Source organism: Equus quagga, chromosome 8 (genome assembly GCF_021613505.1).
Source record: "Equus quagga isolate Etosha38 chromosome 8, UCLA_HA_Equagga_1.0, whole genome shotgun sequence".
NCBI classification, from domain to species: Eukaryota; Metazoa; Chordata; class Mammalia; order Perissodactyla; family Equidae; genus Equus; species Equus quagga.
This window is the reverse complement of record NC_060274.1, coordinates 77,746,256-77,762,043: the sequence shown is the minus strand read 5'-3', so window position 1 is coordinate 77,762,043 and position 15,788 is coordinate 77,746,256.

Below are 15,788 nucleotides of genomic sequence, written 5' to 3'. Positions count from 1 at the left end.
TAAATCTCTTACTCAGACACTCAAAATCATTCATGATCTGGTTCCAATCTAAACTCCTAACTAAATGTTTCGCTTCTTACCTCATCCTAGCCAGACTGCTTCAGTCTCTGAAATAAACTACGTGCTTTCCTTTGTAAGCGACGTGCTGTTTTCATAATGCTTTACCTCAGTGATTCTCAGACTGTTGTACCAGGACCGGCACCATCAGCATGACCTGGGAATTCATTAGAAATGTAAATTCTCGGGCCCCAGCCTAGACCTACTGAATCCCAACACAGAGGGTGGGCCCAGGAATCTGCATTCCAGCAAGCCCTCCGGGTGATTCTGCTCCACCCTCTTGAGAACCACTGACCTGTTGGGTGCATTCTTTCACTGAACTTCTGTTGAGTCCATTAGCATTTTAGGCTTTGAGACCCAGATCAAACCCAGCCCTTCTGTCAAGATTTCCTTCAACTACCGCAACCAAAACTGAAGTCTCTAACTTCTGAAAATCTGAAGTATGCATTGTTTGTACCACATATTTGTCTTTTACTGTTCTGTTCTTTTTAATGTTTTTAAGCATATGTATTTAATTCCCATCTAGACTGCAAGCAACCCAACAGAGGGAACTTCTCTGTATCTCTCTTAGCACCTAGCAAAGTGTTTATTGTTGAGTAAGGAGAGGATAATGGGCTTTGATGAGGTTTCCATTACAGGCCCTGATCCCTGTAGGGGATGTGTATGTGGACTTCCCACCAGGAGGTGGTGCCAACTCAGATTCTCCCTACAAAACTGAGACACTCCTTACCCCAGCTTCCTGGGAGTGTTGCTTGCTGAAGGCTCACGACAAGACTCTCTTGAGGAATTTCCCACAGCCAAAGAGCATCAACTTGTCCAAATTCATTCCTTCTCCCACGAGAAGCCCAATGCTCATAAAAGGTTAAAAAAGCCAGGTCCCCCTCAAGGTAGGACAATTCTGCAGGGCTATTCCAGAGCCAGAGGTCCCATAGGATAGGCTGAAACCTCTGTTGCAACTGCCTTGCAGTTTAACCTCTCTCCTGCCTATTCCTGCTTCCTTTCCCCCTCACAGCTGTCCTTCCTGGAGGCCTTCCCCAACAAACCTTCATATAAATCTCAGAGTCTCAGAGCCTGTTTTCTGGAAAACTCGGCCTATGATAGAAAGGTAGAGGGCTCCCGGACACTGATTGCTTTCTGGCCACATGATGATGCTGAGTTTGATTCAAGAACTAAGAAGGCATGAAGCATGTATATAAACCTTCCCTTAAAGGGAAGTCCATAGATTATTGGTATAAATTCTTTCAGAGTAGTAATCTAATCTTGAGTGTAAGAGAATAGTGATGCAAAAGGAATTTGGCCTCTCAGTTCCAGCAGGACCCTACCCTGCACCAACAGCATCCTTGGTGGCTGATTTCTTCTATTAGAGATGCTGGGGCCTGAAGGACACCTCATCGGGAAGCAGTGAATCTGCTCCTGCTCTGGAGAGGCCCCTCTCTTTGGATCAATTATTGTTACCTTGGATAATTAAAAATGGAACATAATCTAATCTAAAAGGGTGTGTGTGTGTGTGTGTGTGTGTGTGACAATGTTCCTTCTCATATTCAGTACCCACCTGACGTTCTACAATTCCTACAGTGGGTGCCTGCTCTTTAAAACAAAGACTAAGGGCCTACCCTTTCTTTTGCTTAGGAGGCAGAGAGGATAGGTTGAGTACAAGGTTTGGATAGAACCATTAGACCTTATTTATGGTGGTGTGTCTTGAGATGTGTCAGAAAGGTAATGCTCTCATATGTCTGGAATTCCAGTATTTCACCATTAAATATTTCCTCAAGTAACAGAATACATATTCTCAATACATATTGGTTGAATTCAAATTTAACTCATTGGATTTCTAATGTAAGCTAAGTTTTCCTACTGATGGCTCCTACTGAGGTTCGAATACCTTATATGCTTATTAGCTAAAACTTTATGAGGACTGAGTTGTAAGATCAATTTCAAGATGGAGTTCAACTGAGTACATGGCCATGGTCAAATGGGATGTAGACCTGAAACATGAGGGCAAGAGAGAGAAGAAAAGGATACCTAAAAGAGAGTAGGATCAACGCAAAGAAAAACTGCATTCTTTACAATATTGCTGCTTCATAGGGCAATATCAACATTATCATATGAAACCCACACTGGGAGGAAACCATTGTAGATAAATTCTTACTGCTGTGAGACACATTATAAACAATCATTCAGAATGTATGTTCTAATAAAAATGTTATACAATTATTGTTGGTCCTCATTATCCATACATTCTATATTTGTGAATTCTCCTAGTCTCTAAAATTTATTTGTAACCCCAAAGTCAATACTCCCACTGCTTTTGTTGCCATTCATAGACACGCAAATGAGCAGAGAAGCAAAAACTTTGAGTCCTGAAATACACATGCCCAAGTGAGTTTGACTAAGGCAACAACTCTGCATTCTTGTTTCAGCTCTCCTGCTTTTTTTTTCCAGTGAGCAAGACCTGCTCTAAGCTAACATCTCTTGCCAATCTTCTTCTTTTTTTGCTTGAGGAAGATTAGCCCTGAGCTCTCATCTGTGCTCATCTTGCTATATTTTGTATGTGGGTTTCCACCACAGCACGGCTTGATGAGTGGTGTAGGTCTGTGCCCAAGATCCAAACATGCAAACTCAGGCCACCAAAGTGGAGTGCACTGGACTTTACCACTACACCACAGAGCAAGCCCCTCAGCTCGCCTACTTTTAATGAGTGTCCTATTCACAATCTATTTAGTGACACATTTTTTGCATTTTTGTTAGTGGTTTCACTCTTTAAAAGGCCCCAAGGAGAGTGCTAAAGTGCTTTCCAGTGTTCCTACGTGAAAGAAGGCTGTGATGTGCCTCCCGGAGAAAATATGTGTGTTAGGTATGCTTCATTCAGAGATGAGTTACAGTGCTATTGGCTGTGAGTTCAATGTTAATGAATCAACGAGATGTATTACATAAGGTGTCTTTAAACAGAAGAACACATTAAACAAGATTATATATTGATTGATCCACAAAAAATGTTGTGACCAGAGGCCTGCAGGAAACTCACCCTCTATTTCTTCTGGGAGGAAAGGTTCAGAATTTGTTAATTCAGTGTTCCTGGTGACTTTACAGAAGAAAACTACTGAAAATAATGGGAATCAGCTGTATTCCAACAGACAGCCTCTCCATGTCCCTATAGAGTTCATAACAAAATGATCCTTTTGAATGTTCCTCAGAGCCTGCAGGACCTTTGACAGTCTACTAGGCTCAGAGTCTTACTTTTTCAGGTTTGGGAAGCTGCTATGAACTATGTCCCCCTAAAATTCGCATGTGGAAGCCCTAACCCCCAATGTGGTGGTATTTGGAGAGGGGGCCTTCATGAGGTAATTAGGTTCAGATGAGGTCTAAATTGCTCCGATGGGATTAATGCCCTTAGAAGAAGAGAAACAAGAAAGCTTGCTTCCTCTCTTCCTCTTCACACACATGTGCCAAGGAAAGGCCATGTGAGGACAGTGAGAAGGAGGCCATCCAGAACCCAAGGAGAGAGCTCTCACCAGACATGGATCCTGTTCGCACCTTGATTTTGAAGTTATAGTCTCTAGAACTCTGAGAAATAAATTCCTGTTGTTTAAGCCTCCCAGTCCATGGTACTTTGTTATGGAATCTGAGCTAAGACAGAAGTTTATCCTCACAAAAGCATCTGAACAAGAAGCTCTGAACTCACATATGTATTATTCTATCATTTCATTAAAAATGTGTGAATTCCCTCTCTTCTCACTTTCTTGATCAGGGCCCAGGTACAGTCACCAGAGTGATGCTCCAAGCCTGGTTAACAAATAACCACGTCAAATCTGTGAAGGTAATGGCCCAAGTGTGAAATGAAATCCCCAGGTCAGGAGGCAGGGATGCCAGGATAGAAGACTAGGAGGTGAGTAGGCAAAAAATCTGTCTAGGAATCTCCTAGCTCTGTCATCCATTGGAGAATATTGCTATGGCTTAAGGGTACAGAAAAAACAAGTTAAAATGCTGGGCTAGAATCTGAAAGAGAAGATTCTGGGAGTGTAAAGCCTTCCCTTTATCCCAAAGAAAATCCTCTCCACATTTCCACTGACCTAGATTAAAACTATCCACTCAATAAGACAGAGATACAGCTTTTTTTCCAAAAGTGATAAAATTATTTTCTTCTGATTATAAAAATTATATGCAATCATTGTGAAAATTCAAACAATACAGAGAATCACAGAGGTTATCACTCCAAATTCCATCCATAAGAAATAACTGTTGTTTGCATCTTAGTGGTTATCCTTCTAGATGATCTTAATGATATGTCCTGGATATCAACAACTAGAGAGCAAGTTAAACATTTTTAACGTATGCATAGGATTCAGTGGTATTTACAAATCACAATTTATTTTTAATCACCTATGGAAAAACAATTAGATTTTTTTCCACTAGCAAGACTTCAGTGAATAACCATGTTTGTACATTTAGGTACACTTGTTGAGCTACCTTTGCCAATTAAATTCCTAAAATTATTGCTAAGTCAAAGTGAACACACATTTAAATTTTAGATTGATATTGAGAAAAACAATCCTTCCACAAGCCTGTCAGATGGCATCAAGAAAATTTAATCTAGCTCAGATACTGAATTTGAACTAATAGAGATTTTCCATACTCCTCACCTCCTTGGGTTTTCTAACCAATATGAAATCTCTGATGTTGGCTGTGGCATGAAATCGACCACCATTTACATTGCAAGTAAATTTCTCTCCACAATGCACGTGTCGATATTCCAAAAGCCCTGACTTCCTACCCAGGGCTTATTCAGTCATCAAAGACAAGTTAATGCAGAAGCTGTAAATGCAGAAATATCAGTAGCAAACTGAAAATAGCCTCACAGCAGATGCCTTTGACTCTTCTAAATTCATCTTGTCTCTACTTTTAACTGTTTGTGAATATAATATGTGTCTCAGTCAGCTTGGGCTGCTATAACAAGATACCATAAACTAGGTGGCTTAAACAACAAATACTTATTTCTTATGTTTCTGGAAGCTGGGAAGTCTAAGATCAAGGTGTTACCAGACCAAACCTGGGCCCCTTCTTGGGAGCCAAATCAAAGGGCACTAGAAGTAGTTGTTTCCCAAAGTAGCATTTTTATTTGCAGCATGCAGCAAAGAAAGATGGAGACCACAGGGAATAATTTCACAAAGCTATGGTACCCCCCACCCAGCCCCGCGCACAGGGAGGTGGGTATCTTTAATTGGGGTAGGGAATGAATATTCAAAGGGGAAGTTTCACCATCGCATGTAGAGGTAGACACAAGCTTGCACGTCTGTTTTGAAGTCATGCTTCTACATACATCACATGACATAAAAATGGGTGCTTTGCACCTCCCACAGGAGGGGAATTTACAATGTTGATGAGGGCAGGTTACTTTAGTACAACTCTCTGCCTATCTGTGCAGGTGTCAGTCTTGTGGCTGCTGCCTGGGCCATTCTGGTCTGTTTCAGAGTGACTGGGTCCAGGGCAGTTGTTGCTTAAAGCTTCTTCCTGGAACATAGCTGAAAACAGCATAAGCTCAAGGCCCCAAGGTGTTAGATAAAGGAACACCTGCACCTTTCAAGAAGACAAGAGAGTTAGGTCAAACACAAAGGTTGGAGTTTAGGCAGGACAAGAGAAGTGGGTTAGGGTCCATGTCTCATGACAAAGGCATCAACTGATCCAGTGTCTGGTAGATCAAGCCACTGTCAGACTCAGTGTCCTTTGCAGACACCCATCCTGTGTCCTCACATGATGGAGAGAGGGCTAGCTCTCTTCATCTTCTTATAAGGAGACTAATCCCATCTTGGGGCCTCTACTCTCGTGATCTAATTAATTCCCCAAGGTCCCACCTTCCAATACCATAACGTTATGGCTTCAACATGTGACTTTGGGGGCGACACAAACATTCAACCCATAACAGTATGTTCCAAATATTTGCTTTATGTAATTAAAGTTTTAACATTTATAAATTACCCCAGTCTTTTATTTTCAACCATCTTACCAGACATCGCCACCTGGATGTTCTATAGATTCTTAAATATATGTATAAGATTCAATGGTATTTACAAATCATAAATCCAATAAAAAATAAAAATAATCTGGGGGCCGGCCCCGTGGCCGAGTGGTTAAGTTCGCCGCTCCACTGTGGTGGCCCAGGGTTTCGCTGGTTCAGATCCTGGGGGCAGACATGGCACCGCTCATCAGGCCACGTTGAGGCGGCATCCCATATGCCACAACTAGAAAGGACCTGCAACTAAGAATATACAGCTATGTACCAGGGGGGATTTGGGGAGATAAAGCAGAAAAAAAAAAAAAAAAAGATTGGCCACAGTTGTTAGCTCAGGTGCCAATCTTTAAAAAATAAAAATAAAAAAATAAAAATAATAATAAATATTATTATTTGAGTGTATATGTATCAGGTGCTGCCATAAAAACATATTACCACTCATCCTCACAGGAATTCTGAGTGGTAAGAATTATTCTCTCATTTTTATAGATGAGGGAACTGAAGTTCTTCAATAAATGATTTGCCTCAGGCCACTATCCAACCATAAATGAAGGGAAGAGGACCTATCATTATTAAAACCTTACTATATTTTCAAGTAATTCTCATAGTAACCCTGTGAGGTAGGTCTCATCTCTAATGTACAAGTTGAGAAATAGGCTTAAAGTTCCCTACTCATTCTCTCTGTTTTCTAGCATATAAGGCAGAGTGCTGGGCTCACAGGAAGCATAAGTGAATGAATACATGAGTAACAGTGCCCCTCAGCAAACTATGGACTTCCATATGGATACATCAAACTTCTCATCAAACTCTTATTTCCTTCAAGAAAAATCTCTCAGGTGCTCAGGTCTAAGAAACCGAAGGAGAAAAAGATACAAGTGATCATTTCCAGCTGTTTTCAGATGTCCACTAACTCTCTGAAAGCAGTGTTCTTGGTAAAGAATTACAATGACTTCATATTGATGGTAGGATGGGGGTGTACATAGTAAATATATTACTTTAGTATGTATTTTACTCTCAAATTTAATTTCAAAATAATTACATATTATTTACAAATTTCAAGATGTTATCTCACTGTACCATGGTCTCCATAACAAATAAAGACCAATGTTTAAAAGAAGATGAATAAGACAAATAATTTCAAGGCCAAATATGTGTCACTTGTAGATTAAATTTGCAAATCTATTCATTTAGTATGCTCAACTGGGAAGATGGGAGATACAGAGTTAGTCCCCTAAGTGACCTTTCCCTGAGAAATAATTAATTGGCAGTGCTGTGCTTTGTTAAAGAAAGCAAACACCCTTCATGAATATGAATTTAATGCCTTTTGAAGCAAATAGATCTAGATTTTTTTAATCACCCCTCTCTTCTTTTTGGACTCTGTGTTTTTGAGAAAAATAATAAAATTTTATATAGTCTGTATAAGTTTTCACAAACAAATAAAAAGCTTCTGGAACCAGTTGTCCATTCATGAGTTTCCATGAACAGTTACTGGAGATGTGATCACAGCGTATAACTCATGAGCAAGGTATGCAGGACGCATCAGCGATGAGGTAGTGAAGAACACTTGAGTCACCACCTCCATTCACAGAAGCCAAAGACAGAGCTACAGACAAAACTAGATGTTGAGTTTCTGCAGCAGAGGGAAACGCAAAGTGTTACAATGTTGATAGTTGATGCAGAATACAAATATGGGGGAGGGGACAGCCTACCACCTGGTCCTACCCTTCCTCTCTTTCTGAGGAGCAAAATGCAAAACCTGAAATTCAAGGATGTGTTTGAGACAGCCTCTGATGGCAGACACAACTAACAATGACGAAACCGCTAACTCAAATTCTGTGTGTGTGTTTTATTAGGATACTTAGAAGAGCTATAGTTTCTTAAAACATTGTGGGAAAATTCTTGATGTGCAAGAAGTTTTAAAGCTGCGGAAGTTGATAAAAACAACTTTTAAAATGTCCACAAAAAGGCCTGAGGTGAAACAGACAGAGAAAGGGAGGAAGAGAGAGAAAATTAACCTTACTCTTAATTGACCAAAGGCACATAAGAAGACAATGTTGCTCTATGTTGCTATAGTTTATTACATAAGGCACAATGCTTGGTAGTTATTATTTGCCCAAACTGTTCAAGACAAATGAGTATATCTACTGATGGAGAGAGAGAGGGAGAGGAGAGAGAAAGGGAGAGAGAGAATGAGAGGGAGAAAGAGAGGAAGAGGAAGAGAGGGGGACGGGAAGGAGAAGAAGAGAAAAAAAAATCAGTCTTAATGGAGTTTATTACGTAAGGCAAAATGCTTGGTAGTTATTATTTGCCCAAACTGTTCAACACAAATAGTATATCTCCTGATGAAGGAGAGAGAGAGGGAGTAGGGAGGGGAAGAAGGAGAGAGAGAAAATGGCGTTTGTTTAAAGTTAATCAGTATCTATGGTGACGTATTTCTCCAAAATAATAAAATGGATTAAGCAGGAGCTCAGGGAGAAAAGATGGCAGCCATTTTATCCTCCCCCACCAACTTCCCAATTCAGATGAAATATACATAACATAAGAAAGGGCTGCTGGCAAGTAGCCACAGGAAGAGCACCTGGAAGATTAAAGCTGTGGCCATAACATTAACAAAGTACAGACCACACTGAATTAATGAGCACTGGAGATAGACATTCAGTGGAGTCTTAATTTATTTTCCTTTTCTAGCTCATCCTTTAAGAAAATGACAGTGTCTTCTTATCGATTTTACACTCAGAGATCAATCAGAATTGCCCTGACTCAGACAAAATTTACAGCACTGTCTGACACCGCCCCGAGCATGTGGGCCCAAACAGACGTTACAAGGAAGCAATAGATCATGTTTGTATGTAGAGCTTGACGTGCTTAAAAATAAGCTAATCTGTAGTGGAATTTCCTTCTTTTTGACAAGTTGCTCTGCCCAGCTCTTCGGCCCCTTGTTATGAATTTCTCTCCTGGCTCCACTATTAATTACAACATGCGAAAAGGATTCATGTATTTAGGCCCTGAGGGAGGTCATCTGATCTGCAGTTTTAGATAAAATATAAACTAACAGATCACTCCTACTTAAACAATGTGAAATGTCACTCTGAGGCACTCCATAAAAAAAAAAGCTAGAGGTGTTCCGTCAAGAGCTATGATCAATTCTGACAACTCAACAATATCAGGGCTAAATGATGGGCCTGTACATTCCTAAACAGCCCCCAGTGGAAATTGCTGTATCCGGAAGCTCTTTTGTGCAAGTAACTAGCTGCATTAAATGCAATAATTACACAAAAGACACTGACTGTGGCGCTCAGGCAGTTGTTGGCTAAGCTGACTTGTTTCCACACCACCATTTATCTTGTAACTGGGGCTGCGTGTGCCCTGACTTGACACACTGGACAGAGTCTGTGGAGCTCCCCCTTCAAGCCTGCGACAGGCTCTGGCTCACAGTGTGCCAGTGGAGAGAATTAGTCTGGGAGGCATTGCTCAACAGGGCCAGAGGAAAAACATGAAAACAGTTGCTTAGGGAAATGCGTTTTGTATATGGATCTGGCTGGAACGAGGCTGTATCTGCCAACAGTTCAGCTACAGGGAAAGCCCTTGCTGGATGGATGAATGATCTGCTTCAGTCCGAGGCACATGGTATCTAAACCTCCAGCAGATGCAGGCACAGGATAAAAGACGATGGAATAGGTCCCGGATACATTTCCTTACTCCTAATTGACCAAAGGCACATAATAAGACAATGTTGCTCTATGTTGTTACCTGGAAGGGAATGAAACCATTTAGGTGTCAGAATACGCGTGTTAACAAAGAAAATGATTCAAGACAGTTAGGGAGACCTCTCTGAAGTCACTGATTTGATGTATTGATGTATTACAAAAGAATTAAAGCTAACTTCAAAATGCATATGGAGAGCAAGATAGTTATTCTCTCCTATAGGGAGGGATGGCACAATTGTCTGTGAAAGCAGAGCCTGGCAGAGGAATTCACATTTCTTGACTGTGGCAGTTACTCACTTCTCTTACTCTCTAGAATGTTACATATCACTCTACCTGGATGCAAGTGAACTTAGACTTAGTTCTGAGGCAAGAACCAGGATAATTTGAGAACCTCAACCCTATCATATACATCTTATTAAGTATATTATACAATAAGAGTGATTTATAAACTCTCAAACTGTAAATAAGAAGATACGTCACATGACACTTGAGGAAAGCTAAGTTGAAAACAAGAGACTTACTTTACAAATTCATTCTTATTTTGAAAACCAGCTTAACTAGTGGATTTCACATTTTGAAGTTTGGTTTGAAAGTGAAACTAAGAAATAATAATTGTCTAGCACCTATCACACGGTATAGATTCAATAAACATTTATTGAATGAACATGTCTGATTTATAAAATAGCAATTAACTCCATTATGAATTCTTAGTTGTTTTACTTTTTATTATTAGCACAAGGTCTAGAATACTTGAACATATGTCTAATGTTTAACTCAATAATTCGATGTCTAATATCGTTTGGAATAAAAATAATGGTTATGAAATGGATGGCGCAACAATATGGGTATCTGTTACTTTTAGATTTGTGAGGCCCGGAGACTCAGTTTCCCTTCTGCAGGTGTTCAATTTCAAAAAGTCACACGTCAGTCATTATTTTATGTTACCATTCCAAAGTGATGGCTAGGTAACCAGGACTTCTGTTATGATGTAACTCTCAGGCATGTATCTCACCAGCCCTGCTTCAGTTTCTTTTTATACAGGAGGATTGATATATCTATCTGTCTCTATCTCTATCTATCTATTTTTTTCACCTTGGTGGTTTTCTTACATTCATTCATTCATTTATAATTACGGAAAAAAACACATAACATAAAATATCCCATCTTAACCATTTTTAAATGTACAGCTCAGTATTGTTAGGTATATTCACATTGTTGTACTACCATCCATCCACAGAACTCTTTTCATCTTGTGAAACTGAAATTCTATTCCTATTGAACACTAACTCCTCATTTCCCCCTCCACCAGGCCCTGGCAACCACCATTCTACCTTCTGTCTCTATGGTTTTGACTACTCTTAAGCCTCTCACCTAAGTGGAGTTATACAGTATTTGTCTTTTGTGCGTGGCATATTTTCACTTAGCATAATGAGATTCCACCTCACATCCATTAGGATGGCTACTATCAAAAAAATAGAAAATAACAAGTGTTGATGAGGATGTGGAGAAACTAGAACCCTTGTGCACTGCCAGTGAGAATGTACAATGGTACAGCTGTTGTGGAAAACTATGGTGGTTCCCCCAAAAATTAAAAACAGAATTACCATATGATCCAGCAATTCCACTTCTGGGTATATACCCAAAAGAAGTGAAAGCAGGCACTTGAACAGATATTTGTATACCTGTGCTCATAGCAGCATTATTTACAGCAGCTAAAACATGGAAGCAACCCAGTGTCCATCAATGGATGATGGAATATGCAAAATGTGGTATATGCATGAAACGGAATATTATTCAACCTTAAAAAAAGAATGAAATTCTGACACGTGCTACCATATAGATACACATTGAGGACAAGAACTGATTTTTGCAGATTGCTACCACTGCCATCTCACCCATGATTTAGGTTGTTGTGGATACTAAATGAATTATACACTCATGAAACAGTGATATTGGACAGTCTACAGATATACAGGCAAAGGAAGGCAAGCACTTTTTTACCTTTAAACTTTTCAGTTTTGTAAAAGGAATACACATACGTTTTCATTCATCTGGCCAGATGGTAAAGGAATTATTCTTTTTTCCTCATCTAGCCTCATAAGAAATACTAAGCTGCATTTCCTTTGTTAGAACCAATTTACGCTATTTTAATGAAAACTACAGAGTTTATGATGAATGCTTTGAAATCATGTATGCTTGACAGTTTCTTCTTCATTGTGACTTTATGGCTTTTTGGTTTTATCTTATATATATATTTATATATATGTATATAAATATTTATGTATATGTACTCTATAGGATATACATTCTTTCATTTTTTGCTTCTGAAATAAATATTATGAAGTTGCATAGGAGAAAGAACTATTGAACAGATAAATTGACACATTAAAGTGAACACAACTTGCCCTCTAATCACAAAATTTAATAATGTTTTTGCTATGTAGCATGTAACCACACCTAGTTTAATTTAACCCAGTGTTCCTGCATATACATTGTAAGGATTTGGTCCATAAGGTAATGAGGTAAAGTCATATTACTTAATTCATTCTTTTCAAAAATTCAACCCACAAATGTATATTGAGAATTACACATGTTCTCATTTTGAGTCTGCCAGTGAAGCCTGTTTTTATTTCGATCCTAAGAGATATTTCCATATGTTCACTACCCTTCCCATAAAATCCTATCTCCATTCATTTGTCCTATTATTTTCATTTGTCTTATGAAAGCATTATTTTATCAATTCAATCTATACATTATCTTTTCAGGATGAAGAGCTAGTATCTTACTCCGCCTCCTTCCTGTGGTGAGAGGTAACAGAAGAAATAACGCTTCTGAAACGTTTCCTAAATTAAGTTCAGCTAATCTCACTTAATTTCCTCTCATGTAAAATGTTTTCTGTTTACCAGTTAAATTTGTTTGCCTTCTTTAGCAACCTAAGTGCTTCTAACTAGTATAAAGTAAACAATGCCAACGAGTGGATTTAAAAGCACAAGGGATGTAGAAAATTATTTAAATTCGCTAATTTGCTGTGACTCCCTTCCCAGAGGTTTGCTTTCCATCTCTCTGACCTCTGGCTATTTGTCCTCTTGATGATTCAGACTCCCCTGGAACTTCAAGGGAAGCTCTCATATGGATAATGTTCCATCTGATTTTGTCTGTGCCAATGGTCCCCCATGATGCAAGTATTTGGGAATTCCCTTAATTAATGAATCAGATGTTTTAAAGAAATGAATGGAATAATTAACTCTATCTAAATATTCTTGACATTATTTAATTTTACTTTTTTCTCTATCAAACAATTAATACATATTCATTGTAGAAAATAGAGAAAAAGAAAAGAAGGGCTCAAAATCATCCATAATCTTAACCTTACATCCAGAAATAATCACTGACAACAGTGTATGCAATTCTGGTCTTTTTATGCATTATATTTAAATAGATCTATATTTATGTTTTTAATAAGATAATAATGTAAAGCTATTTTGCATCTGTTTTTTTAAGTAAATACTTTTTCATGAGCATCTTTCCTATTTGATAAACATTTTATTTTATTTTTTATAATGGAAGGGCTGCACTTTATTTAGCCAAACTCCTGTTATTGGTTTTTAGGTTATATTCAAATCTTTGCTATTATAAACTATTAACATTGTAGACTAAGTTTTGCACATAATCTTTATTATTTCCCAAGTACACTTTTTTAGAAAGTAAAAATATTTAGCAAAAAAAATTGTTGGTAATTTTTTCAGGGGACTCTCTCCACCTTTTTTTCCTCAAGAATAACCAAAGGACTGATAAACTGATCCACTAAATATCTTTTTGAGTATTTTGCCTTCCTGTGAAGTCATAGTGAAACCTATTGAGAACTTTTTGACTCCCTGTTTTTTTCCCACTTGGGGCAGCCCCAGCTTTCTTGGGAGATCATAACGGCAAAGCAAGCAACAAGTACCTAGAAATATAGATGAACTATATATAAAATTGACGTTTTTGTAGGTCAAAATGGCTGGAAATTGGCAATTTCAAGTTGTTCAAAGTTAAGTCACTTTATTCAATAGTGCAAATGGTTTTTTCTCTGGCTCACCTCACTTAGAGTATTTTACTCATCTGATGTGTTTTGGTGTCCTGAGCAATTTTTATTTGGGGGCTTATGATAGAAAACATTATTTGTCTTGTTGAAAGTAGTTAACGGGCTTGTTTACAGTATATGCCTTAAGTCAAATGAAATATACTCCCCAGTTTAAGTAGGTTCTGGGTACGTTCTGAATGATCCTAAGTGATATTAAAGGAGAAAGATAAGAATGCTCAAACTTAGTTTAAAGATATGCATGTTAGTTGAGAGGATGTTTTGATTTCATTTTAAGGAAGGAACTATTTCAAAGCATCTGGATGTTCTGAGCCGCCCAAGTAGACAGATGCCAGTGGTTATACCCTTGGCTCAGAATGTAGAATTATGGAAATTCTACATTGGCATGCTGTGCAGGCCAACACAAAGGTACTGTAACGTATGCCTATGAAGGGAAATACAGAACTTTCATGCATCAAATGATCGAGGCTTGACAGGCAGTTCCATTTTGATATGGGTCATGCTGCTGATAACTACTGCACTTTTTAAAGGTTACATTTTAAAGGTTACATTAATGCTGAAGTTGTGCATGAAGATGAGTACCCTGTGTAACCATAAGCTTTATATTTCATTCATCTCTTGTCATCTTAAAAATATAGTTAGAGATACAAATGGGACATAACATTTTGAAGAGCTCACTTGGTATGATAAGGACTTACCCGTCCAAAGCACCATTTTTTCTGAGTAGTAATTCCATTAAGGGGGAAAAAAAAACCATATGACTTCATTTCTTTCCTATCTGCTTTCAATCATACCACAATATTATGAAACAAATTGCTACTAACAGTGATGCTGTCATATTAAGGAATGAAATGGGTGAGCCCATCGTGGCAAGTGATTGGCACAGTGCAAGTTTCTTTTTATCAATTACACCACTCAACAAAATACCAATGTTTTAAAGGGCTCCACAAAGTCATGAACTAAGAAGGACTCCATTCATTCACTGAACACAAGGATGTCCTCATGGAGATTCCTTCTGGAGCTTACCAATAAACAGATCAAAGTTCAATAGCTATGGATCATAATTCCTGCCTGCAAATAGCTAGGTCACTCTTTCCAAGAAGACTTTAAATTTCACAGGACCGTAACGTTCTTATCTATAAAATGGAGATAACAATGCTCATTTTCACTACAAAAATATGCATTACTAAAATCAGCCTGATGAGGCATGAACGCTGAGCTTTAAAAATCTGTAGCAGTTAATAATTTGAGAATTTACATAATGTATCCACCTATACTTTTACTTTAATAAATTTTTTAAAGTGACTCATTCATTCAACAAACATGTATTGAGCATCTATTGTGTACTAGGCACTGTGCTACTTGTTGAAGGTAAAGCAGAGAACTGGACAGACTGCCCCATTCTGATGAGTTTTCATACCTGATGAGGATAACTGAGAGTAAAACATAGAACTGAGAGAAAAGCTGGGAGAGAAAGACACGGGGTCTTTGGTTTCATTTCTGATCCCCATTGCTCACCTGTAGTCCCCGGATCAAAGTTTAAGATTCAGTTATTGAGTTGAGAGGCTTTCGAGCTCTGTTCACTGGTGTGCTACAGCTCTTCAGGTGGGAGTTGGGGGGAGGAGTGGAGAGTGATGAGCAAGGTCTATGAGACCCCTGATCACCCACTCAGATTCCGCCATAGCAGTTCCACTTTTAACTGTTTTACACACTGTAAAAATTTTATTTGGGGAATGATAGCGTTCTGCTATTTGTTAAAAAAAGAAAAACTCTCTGGATCTAAAAAAAAAACACGTTTTATCTTTCAGATAGGGCTATTGAGAAAGAGAATAATAAATATATTTGTTTAAGGGTGAAATAGTGGCACACCCATTAGGGCTCAAACCCAGGTCTCCTAAAATTAGTCTAGGGCTCCTTCTACGATGCCATTCACCTG